At 46.2% G+C, this 19,121-nt stretch overlaps 1 pseudogene; it reads right to left on the bottom strand.

Annotated features, from left to right (window-relative positions):
* Window positions 1–17,913: 17,913 nt before the first annotated feature.
* LOC123428685 lies at window positions 17,914–18,874 on the bottom strand (annotated as a pseudogene).
* Between the last annotated feature and the right edge of the window lie 247 nt (window positions 18,875–19,121).

Genomic DNA, 19,121 nt, shown 5'->3' with positions numbered 1-19,121 from the left:
CCATTCCGGAAACCCTCGTGACGTCCGTGATCTCATCCGGGACTCCGAACAACATTCGGTAACCAACCATATAACTCAAATACGCAATAAACAACGTCGAACCTTAAGTGTGCAGACCCTGCGGGTTCGTGAACTATGCAGACATGACCCGAGTGACTCCTCGGTTAGTATCCAATAGAGGGACCTGGATGCCCATATTGGTTCCCACATATTCTACGAAGATCTTATCATTTGAACCTCAGTGCCAAGGATTCATGTAATCCCGTATGTCATTCCCTTTGTCCTTCGGTACGTTACTTGCCCGAGATTCGATCGTCAGTATCCGCATACCTATTTCAATCTCGTTTACTGGCAAGTCTCTTTACTCGTTCCGTAATACAAGATCCCGCAACTTACACTAAGTCACATTGCTTGAAAGGCTTGTGTGTGATGTTGTATTACCGAGTGGGCCCCGAGATACCTCTCCGTCACACGGAGTGACAAATCCCAGTCTTGATCCATACTAACTCAACGAACACCTTCGGAGATACCTGTAGAGCATCTTTATAGTCACCCAGTTACGTTGCGATGTTTGATACACACAAAGCATTCCTCCGGTGTCAGTGAGTTATATGATCTCATGGTCATAGGAACAAATACTTGACACGCAGAAAACAGTAGCAACAAAATGACACGATCAACATGCTACGTCTATTAGTTTGGGTCTAGTCCATCACATGATTCTCCTAATGATGTGATCCCGTTATCAAGTGACAACACTTGCCTATGGTCAGGAAACCTTGACCATCTTTGATCAACGAGCTAGTCAACTAGAGGCTTACTAGGGACAGTGTTTTGTCTATGTATCCACACATGCACTGTGTTTCCAATCAATACAATTATAGCATGGATAATAAACGATTATCATGAACTAAGAAATATAATAATAACTAATTTATTATTGCCTCTAGGGCATATTTCCAACAGATGGCGACGATCTCCCCTCTCCGGAGCCCAGGACGGACTCCACATCTGCCCTCCAGAGGAAGAACGGGAGGTGGCGGCGCCTCCGTATCGTAAAACGCGATAAACTCTTCTCCTTGATTTTTTTCCGGACGAAAGGGACTAAATAGAGCTGAGATTGGAGGCGCTGGAGCAACATGGGCCCCACAAGCCTGCAAGGTGCGGCCAGGGGGCCCCGCGCCTAGTGGGCTTGTGGGCTCTCAGCTCCACCCCTCCGGTTGATTCTTGCGCCAGTATTTTTTATATATTCCACAAAAAATCCCCGTAAATTTCCAGGTCATTCCGAGAACTTTTATTTCTGTGCAAAAACAACACCATGGCAATTTTGCTGAAAACAGCGTTAGTCCGGGTTAGTTCCATTCAAATCATGAAAATTAGAGTCGAAAACAAGGGCAAAAGAGTTTGGAAAAGTAGATACGATGGATACGTATCACTCGTTATTACGTGAGAGTGTCACGGGATGAAGCAGGTTCCGGGATGATTGAAGGATGATGCAGAGGTGCTACGGGTTGATGCAGGTCCAGGGGACGCTTCGGGAGCCCCATGCAACACAGGCGCGTGCCCCGCTCGTGGTCCCCGGGCTCGTAGCGGCGTGGCGTGGTCCGCCTTGAGCGAGCCCTCGAGCGTGGGAGGAGCCCCCAGCCCTCGCTAGTCGGAGAGCTCGCCCAGACGGTAGGTCCTGAGTCCCTGGGGTGTTGCCCCAACGCGCCTCGCTAGGGCCTCCCAGGTTCCCACGTTGGTACCTTGGGCCATGCCCCCAAGCCAGGCTAGCCCAACCTGACGGCAACGACGGGTAACCGAACACCCGCTCGCGAGCGAACGAAGCCTGCACTTGCGACATGGGCGTGTGTTCCACCCTCAGTCCCCAGGCGGGCGTCGCGCACCCCGGAGGCAGGGGCGGATATACCACCCCCGGCCTCCAGGTTAGAATCGTCTGGCCCGGCAACATGGGCATGTGCTCCACCCTCTGTTCCCAGGTTGGGGCCTCTCGGCCTGGATACAAGGGTGCGTCCACCCTGTCCCAGGCAAGAGGTCCCCGGTCCCCAGACCTAGACGTCTGCCTGAAGCAGCTCCCGGCCAGCAGGTGTGCCCCGTGAGGACACCCGCACTGGGCATCCCCGCAAAGCCACCCCCGCGGGCCACCCCCGCGGTGCTCTTCATACCTGTTTGCGCGGGGGATGCCCGTGGGGTCGTGTGCGTGCCTCTTTCCGCAGTGATGGTCTGTGTTGCTTCCTCCGTAGCCCGGACGTGTGCCGAAGCGGTCGTCGTCGAACTGTCCGCGCCTCCAGGGGTTGATGTAGTCAGGCCTCCGGTACTCCCCCTCGTTTCCTAAAGCACGCCGGGGGATGCTGGATGACGCCTCCCCAGCGCGGCCAAATCCCGTGCCTCCAGCAGAGCCCGCCGAACCCCCAGTGGGGGCAGGCCTGAGAGGATGTTTGGGACACATCCGCGTGGTTCCCCCATTGTAACCCCTGGCGATGCGGGCTGACGAGCGCGGTTCCCACGGGGGCACGCTTGGGTCTTGCCGGTGACATCATGCCCAAGAGCACGTCTGTGCCCGCCGACGCGGCGGCGGCGGGTGGCGGGTGGCGTGTCGGTGCTTGAGCTCATGCGCCACCAGGAGTGCGATATGTCTGTGCGTCAGGTGCTGACGGAATTGGAAGGGGGGAGGACCAGCCTGAACGCGCAGAAGGGTCAGGCCCACGGGGGGATGCCATGTGGTTGGTGACGGTGGCAGCCCACGGTGCTCGTTGGAGGCCTGTCCGGTGTGAACACCGGCCGATGGGGTGGCGGAGCGTCGCAGGGCGTTCCGTCCCGCCTGCGCCGTCCGCGCCACGCGAGCGGCCTGCCTCTCCGCGCGGATTCATCGTCTCCCTACCATGAGTGTGGCGAGCTTCAGCGGGTCGAGCCCTAGGAGAGACCTTGACACACACCCCTACCTGGCGCGCCAAATGTCGGATTTAGGGCTCTGCAAAACCCTAAAGATTCGAACTCAGGGGTGTGTACGAAGATCTCTCGCGGGCTCGCCTCACCTAACTCGCTACTCGCTGTGGAAGGCAGAGAACTCACTCGATGGTGAGGAAGACGCAGAACATGGCAATTTACCCAGGTTCGGGCCGTTGAGAAGCGTAATACCCTACTCCTGCTTTGGTGGATTGCCTCTCGTGGAGGTTGGTGGATGAATTAGTATAGTGCTCGCGGGTCTCCGGAGGCTGGGTGGCCTTTGTGTGGTGCCAGTGGGCGAATGAATGACCCAGATTCCCTATGAAGTAACGTACTCTCACTATATATAGTGGCGGCCTCGGTCCTCTTCCCTTATCGTTTCGGCAGGAAGGGATTCCACAACGGCCAATTTTAAAGGGGGACATGGGAACATGCTTCCCCTGTCCAAAAGTAGTCTTCGCCTGCAAAGTGGCTGTCAACACAGCAGGGACGGGTCCAGGATTGACGTCCGTCCTGCTGGCGGGCGATGGTGACCTTGTTGCACCAGAATGGAAACCTTGGGGGATGCCTTGGAGATCAGCGTGCGTCCTCGTCCCCTTTGCACTAAAGGGGGAACTGCACCGTCCTGATGTCTACTACTCGCTTGTCCTTCCCCTGCGTCATCCTAGACTCCTGAGGTCGGGTCCCGCCTCAGAATATCCGCCGCTCCAGAGGGGTCCTGAGGAGGCCCCCTGTGGGTCTTGATGTTGTTCCTCCTCGCGAGGCTTTGGCCCTCGCGAGGACCTTGCCCTGAGTGGTGTCGTGCGTGGTTGTGTCTGGTCGGTGAAGTGGGTCATCCCTGGGCCGTAGGCATGCAGGTCTGGGTACTCCCGTTCCCTGAACGCCGACAGGTGTCACACCAATCACCAAGCATCTTTACACTTATTTCATGAATAAATACTATTTTTTTGGCAAAAATGAAAACCAAGTTTTGGCACAATCTCGTAATGAGAAAGGAAATAGCTTTAATTTAACAATTTCATTATCAACATATTTCTTCTTTTTTTGCATATTACACAACTCAACTAAAGTATTTAGATGGGATGCGACATCTTCACTAGGAAGGCCAGAAAATTGTTCTTTCATAACAAGATTGAGCAAAGCGGCATTAATTTCACAAGATTCTGCACTAGTGGCGGGAGCAACCGGAGTACTAATAAAATCATTATTATTATTAGTGGAACAATCACATAACTTGGTATTCTCTTGAGCCATCGTGACAAAGCAAGCAATCTAGCACACAAGCAAGCAAACAAAAATACAAACGGAAAAGGGCGAATAAAAAGGCAAATCTTTTTGGTATTTTCTGAAAATAGTTTTTAGAAGTGGGGAGAGGAAAACAAGAGCCAAATGGCAAATAAAGTAAATGCATGAGATGAGTTTGTGATGGGTACTTGGTAAGTGTGATTTTTCTATGTATCCTCCTTGGTAACAGCGCGAGAAATCTTTCTTGCTACCTCTTGAGTTCGTGTTGGTTTTCCCTTGAAGAGGAAAGCGTGATGCAGCAAAGTAGATAAGTGTTTCCCTCAGTTTGTTGAGAACCAAGGTATCAATCCAGTAGGAGGAACAAGCAAGGCTCCAATAGTAGTACCTACACAAATAATCAAACACTTTCAGCCAACACTATAAAGGGGTTGTCAATCCCTTTAGAGTTATTTGCAAGGATGAGATCTGACAGAGATAGGTATAAAATAATGATAGATCTGAAAGTAAAACAAAACTAAATAAATTGCAGCAAAGTATTTTTGGTTTATAGATCTGAAAATATAATATGGAAAATAGACCCGGGGGCCATAGGTTTCACTAGAGGCTTCTCTCATAAAGGAAAATAATACGGTGGGTGAACAAATTACTGTCGAGCAATTGATAGAAAAGCGAATAATTATGAAGATATCCAAGGCAATGATTATGCATATAGGCATCACGTCCGTATCAAGTAGACCAAAATGATTCTGCATCTACTACTATTACTCCACACATTGACTGACTCCTGCCTGCATCTAGAGTATTAAGTTCATGAAGAACAGAGTAACACATTAAGTAAGATGACATGATGTAGAGGAATAAACTCAAGCAATATGATGAAAACCCCATCTTTTTATCCTCGATGGCAACAATACAATGCGTGCCTCGCTACCCCTCCTATGTCACTGGGTGAGGACACCACAAGATTGAACCCAAAACTAAGCAATTCTCCCATTGCAAGAATAACCAATCTAGTTGGCCAAACCAACCAAATAATTCAAAGAGACTTGCAAAGATATGAAATCATGCATATAAGAATTCAGAAGAGACTCAAATAATACTCATGGATAATCTGAACATAAACTCACAATTCATCGGATCTCGACAAACACACCGCAAAAGAGAATAACATCGAATAGATCTCCATGAATATCATGAAGAACATGGTATTGGAGATCAAAGAGAGAGAAGAAGCCATCTAGCTACTAGCTATGGACCCATAGGTCTGTGGTAAACTATTCACACATCATCGGAGGGGTAATGGAGTTGATGTCTGGATCAATTTCCTCTCCGGCAGATTACCGGAAAAGGCTCCCAGATTGGATCTCTCGGGAACAGAGGCTCCCGGCGGCATAAAAGTATTTTTGTTGCTCTTTTTGGCGAATTAGGGTTAGGAGACCTGCAGGGGGGCCACAAGCCAGGGTGGCGTGGCCATCCCCCAGGGCGCGCACTGCAGGTTTGTGGCCTCCCGGCAACTTCCTTGCCCCCTACTCCAAGCTTGTTGCGTGTCTTCTGGTCCAAGAAAATTCTTTTTCGAGATTTTATTCTGTTTGGACTCCGTTTAATATTCCTTATCTGCAATACCCAAAAATGTGAAAAAACAGAAAGTGGCACTAGGTTCTGGATTAATAGGTTAGTCCCAAAAATAATATAGAACAACATATAAATGCATATAAAACATCCAAAACAGGTAATATAATAGCGTGGAACAATCAAAAATTATAGATACATTGGAGACGTATGAGAATCCAAGAAGATCATGGGTTTTTCACGGTCAAGGTTTCCAACGCAACATGTGGTAGTTTGTGATGGACTAGTTGGAGCATCCCTGCAGGGTTAAATCTTTCTAAGAGCCGTGCCCATGGTTATATGGCAACTTGGAAACTTTCTTTAACACCCGGTCATAGCAAACTTGAAGTAAACTTAAAATAAAATATGTCAATTGTGTGTGTAACCGTGACTGTCTCTTCTCGTGTTTTCTGTTGCATCTGAAAGAGGACATGGTGGGGTTATGTTTGACGTAAGTATGTGTTGAGGATCACTTCGTGATCATTCTAGTTCACGTCTGTTATGTGTAGATCAGCCCCCTCTTATTCTTGTACTCATAAGTTAGCTACTCAAATAAATGCTCAGTTGCTTGTTGCAACCTCACCACTTAACCATACATCACCCATTAAGCTTTGTTAGTCTTGATACCTTTGGAGATGAGATTGTTGAGTCCCTCTGGCTCACGGATTACTACAACAACAGTTGCAGGTATAGGTAAAGTGATACTTTGATGTGAGCGCAATGATTGTGCTATTTGAAGTTTCTTCTTCTTCTTCTTCATATATCTAGGATGGGTTCCAGGCCGGCATGTCACACCCAAGATGCGACCCTATCCTCAATTTGGCACGAAGGCCTCGTCAGGGATAGAAGCGCATCTCGTCGTGTCGCAAGAATGAATATCGTTACAAGTACATGTACTAAAAAGAAGAGATATATATACAGAGTTGGCTTACACTCGCCACAAGCTACATCAGAGTCACATCAGTACATTACATAATCATCAAGAGTAAGAGCAGGGTCCGACTACGGACGAAAACAAACGAGAAAAGAAGAACGACGTCCATCCTTGCTATCCCAGGCTGCCGGCCTGGAACCCATCCTAGATCGATGAAGAAGAAGAAGAAGAAGCAACTCCAAATGAACAACCAACGCGCACGCATCAAGTAACCTTTACCTGTACCTGCAACTGGTGTTGTAGTAATCTATGAGCCACAGGGGACTCAGCAATCTCATTTCCAAAGGTATCAAGACTAGCAAAGCCTATTAACTGAGGCATGGTTAATTGGTGAGGTTGCAGCAGCGGCTAAGCATATATTTGGTGGCTAACTTATGAGTACAAGAAAAATAAGAGGGGGAAGATCTACACATAACGGACGTGAACTACTACTGTTCAAATGAATGATCCTGAACACCTACCTACGTCAGACATAACCCCACCGTGTCCTCGATCGGAGAAGGAACTCATGAAAGAGACAGTCACGGTTACACACACAGTTGGCAAGTTTTATTTAAGTTAACTTCAAGTTATCTAGAACCAGTGTTAAACAAAGTTTCCACATTGCCACATAACCGCGGGCACGGCTTTCCGAAAAGATTTAACCCTGCAGGGGTGCTCCAACTAGTCCATCACAAATTACCACAAGCCGCATAGAAATCCTCAATCACGAAGCTCGCGATCTCGTCGGATTCCCTAGTGGAAAACCTCAACTCTGAGATTACCCAAAGCATCACCGGAATCCCGATGCACAAGATATCTCGTCAAAGGCAAAACTAATCCAGCAAGGCTGCCCAACGTGTCGATGATCCCGATAGGAGCCGCGTATCTCGTTCTCAGGACACGACGGATAAGCACATCGTACGGTGGCCTGATAGAAATCTCCCGAGTTGCCCCGGGTTAGCCCCGCAAACGGCTCTAGTTTTGGACCAGCACCAACAACACTGGCCCCCTGTATTATGTGAAATTACTCCTCGGGTTCATGACGCCCTATGCTTTCAGTATTAACAAGTTATTATGTTGGGCAAACGTAGAACCAATGTTGGGCCTTGCCAGACCAGCATTAATCTAAAACGAATTATCAAGGGGATCCCCATAACAACCCCGATCGTGTTAGGAGAGCTCATTTATGGAACATAACACCGGTAGCCGAAACTAAGGGGGCAAAGGTGGAACAAAACACCAGGCTAGAAAGGTCGAGCCTTCCACCTTTTACCAAGTATATAGGTGCATTAAATTAAATAGCATTAATATGGTGATATGACAAGGGACCCATGTTGTCACATGGAAGCAACTGCACCTGCAACTAGCAACGCTAACAACATGGATAAGCAGGCGGTAGCATAGCCAATCAGTGGTTTGCTAGGTCGAACAGGTTGAAGGTAATCATGGCATTGTTGAGAGGCTGATATTTAACATGTCGTAGGCAACGAGACATAAACGATAGAAGCGATAAAACTAGCATGTCAATGATAGTAATGGTATCTGGGGAAATGGTCATCTTTCCTGAGATCCCGCTTGGAAGAAGAACAACTCGGTGAAGCACACGAACCAACGTAGTCGAACGGGTCCTCACAATCCGGCACGCTTGCGGAACTCTATCGAGACGAAGGAAGCCGGAAACACAAATCAACACACGATATTCACCACACGATGCAACAACACAAATGATGCATGAGCAGCTGAAAACATGCAAGACACGGCATGACAATTCACGACGAACAAACACTACACATTAAGTGAAGTTCAATATGCAACGGGTTGCATATTGATGAAACTCCACGTTTAATTATTTAGTTCTATCCCGATTAGGTACACGGCAATATTAAATGTGGTTAAACATGGCAAGAGGTGAAGCGTAATTAAACTATCTATCTAGGCATTTTAAATGAGGTCGGAAATGACTTAAAGCATCTCCAAAACGACCTCACATGTTAATTTACAATTCTGTCCAGATCTGAACTAACACATTTAATTAGTTGTTAAACATCAAAACAAATAGGTTCTCTTGATTCTACGTGTCGATACAAGCAATTTACACATAGAGATCATCTCCAACGGAGCTACGGATCAAAAGTTACAAGCACCACAAGATATGATGGCATGAATGCAATATGTGTGCAACGGCGCTCACGAGCACCTCAAAACATACAACCAGCAAGAGAAAATGAAACTACACAAGATTCTAAGCAAGTTCCATGTAGGGAATGATCAAATCGGAGCTACGGTTCAACAACTACGAGCAAAACAAGAAATCACTACAATCTGCCAAAATCAGCCACATAGCATTTTCTACACCCCACAACTACGAGCTACAAAACTCCAATATGCTCAAGCAAGGCATGGCACGAAAGAGGGCAAGAAGCACTACTACAAACAACTAACAACAACTAGGATGGCATCATGGATCACTAGGGAAAGAAGACACAAAATGGCTTCCCACACACTATTTCAGACTTAGTGAAAATTACACCTCATGAAAGTGCAGTTTTCGATCTGAAGCCATATTGACAGCAGCAAAACCTATAGCTACAGGACTCCAAATGGCATGAAAATTTACATCATGCTAGAGAAACACAAGGGGTACAACTAACTCCATTGGACCAACCTCAAAAGAGCTAGAGAAAAAAAAGATACAAGCAAGACAAGACAGCAACAAAATATAACAGATTCCAGACTTAGAAATATTTCAGCACCTCCAAATCAGCACTATTTCTAGCAACTTGAGGGCAATCAAACCACACCTAAACATGCATTTCTATTGCAACCAAAAATACCAGGGGCTAGACAAAACATCCAAGAACAACTCTCTAGTTGACAACTCCTTCAAACGAAGCACGGAATAAATCCTACGAATTAAACAAAAGGGCAACATGGCCAAATATCGCACGAACTAATTTACTCAAAAGCTAAAACTAATTGCACAGAAAAATCACATGGATTTTTCTACCTCGGAAACATATAAAATATGTGGGGTTGCAACTCAAAAATAATGTCACACATAAATGCGAGAAAATAACCTATATACGGGAAAATAAACTAGCGGCAAATCCCTACACGCAAAAATACGAGTGACCACTCTAAAATACATGCAAAAATGATTCCTAAAACTTGGACATTTATACTACGGCATTCGGGCTATCCGAACACGCGCGAAAAAGATAATACGGGCTATATTCTATTTGGACAGCACACTAACCCATGTATTTGACACGTTAAACTACGTCAAATAAATATGCAAGTTGCACCAACGTATTCTACACGCAAAACTACGCGAAATCCATATTTAAAACGTTCCGATCCGATGCACGGTTTAGAAACTACACGCGTTTTAAAATCTAGCAATTTTTCTGGAATTAATAAATCTTTGGAAAATCCTAAAATATGCTAACGGGCCTAATTCGTTTATGCGCCTAACAGTGGGCGCAGTTTAGCAAATCCTTGCCTGGGCGTGGAATAGGGAGCAGGGGCAAGGGAGGCTCACCTTGGGCCAAAGGCCTCTTGGGTTGGCTCGAACTGGGCCGTTGGGGCGGCGGAGGAATCCTGGAGGAGGAGGCCCAGCGGGGCAGCCTAGCTGGGCCGGATCGGCCAGCCTGGCTGCGGAGCCCAGGCGGGAGGAGGAGCTCCCGTCGCTTGGCTCGATCCCAAGCCATCAGGCGGCGGCGCAAGCTCGCCTGACAGCACGCGACGACGGGGCTGCTCTCCAGCGATGGAAACGAGGGGGCGCGCCGGGTTTGGACAGGAGGCCGAGGGCGGCGGGACCAGGGACTCGCGCAAGACGGCGGCCCGATCTGGCGGCGCAGAAGGCGCTGGCGCTGGTGGCGGCCGACAGGAAGGAGCACGGGCTCCGGCGGGATGCGGCGGCTCCGGCTGCTGGATGCGGCACGGGCGGCTCCGGGGCGCAGGCGGCCCGTTCCGGTGGGGCTGGCCGGCGGCATGGGGCGCGGGGTTGCTCGGGCAGGGGAGGCTCGGGCTACTCTGGCCGGTGGTGGGCTGCTCGGGGAGAGGCTCGGGAGGAGCTCCATGGGAAGAGCTGCGGGAGACTGTGGTCGCCCGGACATGTCCGATTTGACCACGGACATGTCCGGTAGGTGGGGATTTGGACGAACCGGAGCCATTAGATGTAAATTCAATGGCCAGATTTGGTCACAGGGGTTGGGCTGCGGGATTTACAAGGGTGAGGGCTAGCAGGTGGAGTTTTTGAGGGGGGTGGCTGCAAAATGACTAGGGAAAACCCTAGGGAAGTGAGGGGGCTCTCTCTAGGGGGGTCTTACTTATATAGAGTTGGTCTCTGGTGGGGTGGACCTCGTCCGTCCGATCGCGATCCGATGACCACGAACGGAGGAAGTGACTAGGTGGAACTAGTGGGTTGTGTAGAGCGGTTATCCGGAGACGAGAAAGAAAATGGGTGGCGCTCAACACGATTTAAAACATCGGCACACGTCCGACGATAGACCGAATACGGTGCCGCTACGGTCGACCGTTCGGGTACCAGACGGACTCCGATCGCGACGAAATTCGACAGGCGGCCTACCTATAACTAATCACGACCGCATGCCAAGTTTCACCTCGATCAGAGAAAGTTTTCAACACACTTTTTAAACTGGGTTTTGACGATGCCGCAGGCGCGTGCGTGTGCGGTCAGACTCGGAACGAACAACGACGAGAACCGGCAACTAACAACGGATGCAAGTTTGAAAACGGTCGGCAACGGGATGTCGATGCAATGCTGATGATCCGCATGATGCGATGATGATGCGACAAATGAAATACCCACACGACGAAAACGGAATAAAGTGGAATCTTTTGGAACGTCGGCATCGGGCTGTCACACGGCAGCCTGGGATATCAAGGATGGACGTCGTTCTTTTATTGTTTGTTTTCGTCCGTAGTCGGACCCTGCTCTTCTACATGGTGATTGCATATATTGTTGTATTGTGTTAATCATGCTATAGCTTGTGGAAAGTGTAAGCCAATTCCATATACTCATCTCTTCTGTACATGTACTTGTAACTGTTGGGGAACGTCGCATGGGAAAGAAAAAAATTTCCTACGCGCACGAAGACCTATCATGGTGATGTCCATCTACGAGAGGGGATGTGTGATCTACGTACCCTTGTAGACCGTACAGCAGAAGCGTTAGTGAACGCGGTTGATGTAGTGGAACGTCCTCACGTCCCTCGATCCGCCCCGCGAACCGTCCCGCGATCTGTCCCACGATCTAGTGCCGAACGGACGGCACCTCCGCGTTCAACACACGTACAGCTCGACAATGATCTCGGCCTTCTTGATCCATCAAGAGAGACAGAGAGGTAGAAGAGTTCTCCGGCAGCGTGACGGCGCTCCGGAGGTTGGTGATGATCTTGTCTCAGCAGGGCTCCGCCCGAGCTCCACAGAAACGCGATCTAGAGGAAAAACCGTGGAGGTATGTTGTCGGGCTGCCATGGAAAAGTCGTCTCAAATCAGCCCTAAAACCTCCGTATATATAGGTGGGAGAGGGGGGCTTGTCTTGGGGCTCAAGGAGCCCCAAGGGGGTCGGCCGAGCAAAAGGGGGGAAGGTCTCCCCCCCCCCAAACCGAGTCCAACTTGGTTTGGTGGGTGGAGTCCTTCTTCCCTTCCCCACCTCCTCCATTTTTTTCTCTTTGATTTTCTTCCTATGGCGCATAGGGCCTTCTTGGGCTGTCCCACCAGCCCACTAAGGGCTGGTGTGCCACCCCCAAGGCCTATGGGCTTCCCCGGGGTGGGTTGCCCCCCCCCCGCCCCGGTGAACACCCGGAACCCATTCGTCATTCCCGGTACATTCCCGGTAACTCCGAAAACCTTCCGGTAATCAAATGAGGTCATCCTATATATCAATCTTTGTTTCCGGACCATTCCGGAAACCCTCGTGACGTCCGTGATCTCACCCGGGACTCCGAACAACATTCGGTAACCAACCATATAACTCAAATACGCATAAAACAACGTCGAACCTTAAGTGTGCAGACCCTGCGGGTTCGAGAACTATGTAGACATGACCCGAGAGACTCCTCGGTCAATATCCAATAGCGGGACCTGGATTCCCATATTGGATCCTACATATTCTACGAAGATCTTATCGTTTGAACCTCAGTGCCAAGGATTCATATAATCCCGTATGTCATTCCCTTTGTCCTTCGGTATGTTACTTGCCCGAGATTCGATCGTCAGTATCCGCATACCTATTTCAATCTCGTTTACCGGCAAGTCTATTTACTCGTTCCGTAATACAAGATCCCGCAACTTACACTAAGTCACATTGCTTGCAAGGCTTGTGTGTGATGTTGTATTACCGAGTGGGCCCCGAGATACCTCTCCGTCACACGGAGTGACAAATCCCAGTCTTGATCCATACTAACTCAACGAACACCTTCGGAGATACCTGTAGAGCATCTTTATAGTCACCCAGTTACGTTGCGACGTTTGATACACACAAAGTATTCCTCCGGTGTTAGTGAGTTATATGATCTCATGGTCATAGGAACAAATAATTGACACGCAGAAAAACAGTAGCAACAAAATGACACGATCAACATGCTACGTCTAATAGTTTGGGTCTAGTCCATCACATGATTCTCCTAATGATGTGATCCCGTTATCAAGTAACAACACTTGCCTATGGCCAGGAAACCTTGGCCATCTTTGATCAACGAGCTAGTCAACTAGAGGCTTACTAGGGACAGTGTTTTGTCTATGTATCCACACAAGTATTGTGTTTCCAATCAATACAATTATAGCATGGATAATAAACGATTATCATGAACAAAGAAATATAATAATAACCAATTCATTATTGCCTCTAGGGCATATTTCCAACAGTAACGATATCCATTCTTGCAAAATAACGAGATGCACTCTATCCCTGTCGATGCCCTCGTGCCAAAATAAGGACATGGTCGCATCTTGGGTGTTACATATGGTCACCCAAGGACGAATTTGATCTGTTTATAAAGAGTGTTTTCCCCCGCGGTTACAAGAAGCGGTTCCGTGAGGGACTGCTAGATTGCTTGTCTTCATTAATGCGTACAGGAATCGAGTGTTGCTATCAATTCTCGAGCGGAACGTTTGGAGGCCGTGGGCCCCATGATGCTTCGATAATCAAGAATTGTTCAATGACTGACTCATCATTGTACAAATCAGAGGGGATGGAGGATATCGCCTTGCAAGCCGACCACTCTAGACGCAAGAAGCTGTCGAAGACCATGTACATTGGCGTTGGATGCAAGTTCGGGGGCTACTAAGGGAGTCATGGACTAAGGGGTCCTCGGATGGTTGGCCCATTTCTTAGAGGCCGACCATATGGGATGTATTATTGAAGACCGAACTGCATGAAGACTTCGTATTCAAGAAGGAAAGCTCCGAAGACTGGCGTATCATCCAAGTTTAGTAGTTTAGGTCGGCGCCTCTGCCCCCGACTCGAGGTCGGTGTATGTAACCCTAGCGACCCCTGGTGTCCATATAAACCATAGGGTTTCATCCGCATAGGCAAGTTGATTGATCTAGGGTTTTAGCTCATATGATCTCGAGGTAGATCAACTCTGTAATTCTCATACACCATCAATATAATCAAGAAGGGCGTAGGGTTTTACCTCCTCAAGAGGGCCCGAACCTGGGTAAATATTGTCTCCTTCGTCTCCTACAACCCATCGGTCCAAGGTCCAGTGTTTGGGATCCCCTATCCAAGAACCACCGGTTTTGACACCGACACCCGACCTGACCATTCACGCACATGTCACACGCATGCATGGCCCCGGGCCGTGCCCGTGCCTAAGCCAGGCCAGGCAAACGAGCTTGCGCGTGTTGTCTTGTATTTCTCACCTTGACATCCGACTAAGTGTTGTGTATAGAACCCATTGTATAAAGATGTCTCACACCTCCTGAACTAGTGGTATTAGACTAAATATTTCGCACCACCACTTGCTATATTTTTCATAGGCCTGGTTTGAGATATCAGAAATTCTACCTGATTTATGCTCATTATTTCTAACAACAAATACCATCATTCAATCCAATTATGAATGTCATGTTTTCATTTTGATGTGTATTAAAGAAGAAGAAGGGCAAGAAAATTTTTGATGAATGTATTTGTAGTTCAATTCAATATGTTATTGATTATGTGTGCGGTGATATTTCAAAGTTAAATTCTGGTAAAAGTTCATTTTTGCTCAATACATATGCATTTGTGGAGAACAAATTTGTGGTGTGGTCTCGTGCCCTATTTTAGGGCAATTGTTGGAGCAGTTGTGGCCCTGTTTCGTGCTCTATTATAGGGCTGATGTTGGAAACGACACTTTGTCGTGCCCACAAGAACTCGGTTATCTGACCTAAAATTTTACTCCACCCTATTTTAGTTCCGAAAAATATAGCTCCTATTGGAGATCCTATTACCTCGACTTGACTGTGAGTTTCATGATGATCTTAGAGATAGCATTTAGTAAGAGGATGATCTCGGGCCCGGCCTTCTTCATGGCCGACTTGATCTCCAACAACGACTCCTCGTACTTCCTCCTGTGGATTTCTGCAGTATGTTTGATGCCCTCTCCAGATTCACATCTCCATTTCACGAGGATGCTCTTTGCTCCTCATTTTTTTCCACCACCCCCCGTCGGTAGCTGATTTTTTACAACAATTGTTTTCCTTTCATTTAGATTTAGAGAAAGGCGATGCCTCACTTAGGATTTTAGTGAAAATAGCAAAAAATGCCCGTGCATTGCAACACGTATAAAATAAATCTGAGATTTCAAGTGGCATTTGAGAGTTTATCTATCTTTGTGAATAATAGAATTTTCCAATTCAATTGGTTTTAAGACTCTTAAGGATGCATTTTATGAAGATTCCATTGTGTTGCAAAAGCTCGCAATCTTCTTCTTTGCTGATAAAACCTATTCTTCCAACTCGCTCTAAATAAGTTGAATTATGTATAATAAGTTGTTGATATTAAACCACATTATGTAAAATTAATTACAGATATCTAAAACTTTATTGACCAAGTGCAACTCATTCGATATAAAAGTAATTGTGGAGCGTTCGCATACATGTAGCAACTTTAAATAGATCATATATTAATACCTATTATCTCGCAATTCCAACTGTTGTGTAAGGCAAAATACGACGCGGGCAAGATGCATCATTGTCGCAAAGTCTCTACTCTTCATCCCTCCCTCTCACCTCCGTATCACACCATAGATATCGTTGACATTCAAAGTTGAGCCTCATATATCGTCGTCCTTCAGAAATACTAGAGTCAGGGGCGCGCCAAGCGCGCCTCCTGGGCGGTAATGTGCGCCCTTGATTAGCTGGCGGTCCGTGTACATTCTACATTAGCATGTGAGTTAATTTGTTACGACTTAGTGTGACATCTCTCTGACATTAATTGTCGAGTTATTGTTCAGCAACACATATGCATGAGGCCATGGGTTTTTCGTATAGCTTAATAGTGTGAGGAGCAAACAGATCTCTAGATACTACTTTGTCTCATAATATAAAATGTTTTTTTGGCAATGTTACAGTGTCAAAAAACATCTTATATTATGAGCCAGAGGGAGTACATAATATAAATTGTAAATAGGTAATGGTAGGACAGAGCATATATTGCATAGCAGCACCTTGTTAGTCATATGGAGCTCATCATTGTCGTTTAACAAGCACACACACATACATGCTACATCTAGCTCCATTCTCCACTAACTGCCCATGTTTGTTGATCTCTTGTCATCCTCCCACTGACCCTGACCATTTCGGGGAACCACAAATGAACATTTTGCAAAATAATTAAGTAGTCAAAATTAACCAAAGCATGATGAAGACATGATCCCACTGGAAAAGAAAAACAAACCAATATGTATATTTTTTTTACCTTCAGACATAACTTTCAGAGGTTAGATTACTCATTGATCTGAATAAAGTACTCAACCCAGTCATTGCAACCAACTGAATGTACATATTCAGTACATGCATGAAAAAATGGCATCAATTCACATCTTAGTGTTCAAGTGTACTTCGTGGCTCTTCCCACTAATTTTCAGCAACATGACAACTCTAGTGAAATAAGAATGCAAGAACTTACATCACTGTCAGTAATGGCACCCAAGAATCAAGAATCTGATTCACCGGGAAGGTTTCATAAGATTTCGCAGGATAAACATTGCCCTACTAATAAGAACGTAACAGTATATAAAAAAAATCATACAGCTGCAACAACCAGTATATGCAAATTGGAGCAAAAAGTATTTGCAATGAACTTGTTCACACAAAACATAGCAAATATCATTTGGAACCAATGTTTATGAAAATGTACTTAATCTATAAGATAGCCAACTTCTTACTGATTTTAAATTAAGGCTAATTATTTTTGACATAATGCAGATATTGTGAATCATAAAACAATTTAAATAGTGCACCAAGTTCCGCGTTTCTCCTAAACTAATAGGCATAAATAGAAAAATCTAGCTAATCACATCGACATGCACTGCATACAAGGAGCACTTGCAAGGATCAATATTGGTAAGTTATCTGTAGAAATAATGTTTTCCCCTTAGAAACTCATATTGACAGGGGGAAAGAGGACGGGAAATCATCAACAATGCCAATTCAGAAAAGAACAACTTGTATTATAAAGAATAGAGGAGAGTGTATATTGCTTGTGTTGATTTCCGTTGAATGCATAAAAATAATTCAAACAGCACAATAAACCAGGTCAAAGTAAATGGAGACTATTGTTGCAACGCTCAAGAAAAAAAAGGATACATGCTAAAGGAATTATATGAATGATGAAAATTGTCATTTCGCCTCGAAAGATTCCACTGGTTATCTTTGCAGTGCTTTGTATAGATTTTGAAGGCATTTTAACTTCAAGATTGGAATAGAAAGCTATGAAGAACCTCCAAAAAGAAGCAGTTTGTCCTATTTTCTCACAGCGAAAAGCTATTTGTTATATTAAAGCATCTCTAGTGGATGGTGTAAATTTGAACGTGTATATCTTCATTTACACGTCCATATACACATTGTTAAATTATACACGTCCCAGTTTTTCAGTGAAACGTGTAAATTAGGACGTGTATATTCCAACGGCTATATTTTTAAACGACTATATTTGCAATGCAGCTATCAATAAACTAGCGGAAAGCATCAAATTGTTATTACAACAACTAGCAGAAAGCATCAAATTATTCTTACAACAACTAGCAGAAAACGGTAAATTGTTCTTACAACAACAACATATAACTCACATTACTCTAGGCCGCGAGCAAGGATCTCCTTCTGCTTAGCTTGGTAAAACTGCTTTTGCACATCAGTCATACCACTAGTGTCGATGAGCATGATCCTCTCATCTAATTCAAAATGTCTTCGTGCATCCTCCCTATCGTTTCGTGCACCCTCCTTCTTTTTAGTGCAATCTCCTCTTTTCGCAATTCAAGTTGTTGCGCGTAGCGAGCATTTCTTGCCGCCTCTTTGACCTCATCCTTCTCTTGCTTTGCTGCCCACACAGTTTCTAATGAAAGCTTGGAAGCAATGTCATCAGCCTTACCTCTCTTGTCCTTCTTCACACCATCAGGTCTTTTCTCATGTTTAAGAGCATCGGTGCGTATCGAGGTAGCATCAGTACGTACCAAGGATGCATCAGCCGGATCATTGGTGGCTGTGCCCGGACCTGCATCAATGGTCATCTTTTGTTTCTTCACAGAAGTTTCAAGTTCTCTTGTCTGCCACTTTGGATACTTCGAAAACTCTATGTAGCAATGCATCAATGTGAAAGGCTTCTTATTTGTAGGATCAATTTCCTTGAACATAATGTGTGCATCGTTTGTCTGCACATATAAATATGTGGTTAAAATATGCACAACACATATAGAATATTGCACATCACATATTGACGCATACCTTTTCTTCTATAGTCCTTCCACTTTCTTGCCTATTTAAAATCTGCTGAAGGCAACCACAAAATTTAGAGGTCTCTCTGTTAATGAATGTGTAACGGCAATTGATTGCATTATCATTTTGCTCCGGCCATGATGATTCCTTCTGTCTGTTGTAGTACTCTGAAATTCTAGCCCAATAAGTATCTTGGTTTTGGTCATCATTCATCTGCAAGCAATAGACAAATACAAATACAAATTTTAGACAGCTATTTTAGACATCAAATTGACAGCAATGGACAGCAATGAACAGCAACAATGGACAACAATGGACAGCTATGGACATCAAACATCACAGCAATGGACAGCAGTTCTAGGCGACGGCAACAGCCCGCCCGCAAAGCAATCCCGCGGCATCCCTCACAGCGCGCCGCCACCGCCCGCAGCGCCGCCCCGCACCCCGCCCCGCACCCCGC

This window comes from Hordeum vulgare, chromosome 2H (assembly GCF_904849725.1).
Source record: "Hordeum vulgare subsp. vulgare chromosome 2H, MorexV3_pseudomolecules_assembly, whole genome shotgun sequence".
Lineage (NCBI taxonomy): Eukaryota > Viridiplantae > Streptophyta > Magnoliopsida > Poales > Poaceae > Hordeum > Hordeum vulgare.
This window is presented reverse-complemented; position numbering and strand designations above follow the sequence as displayed.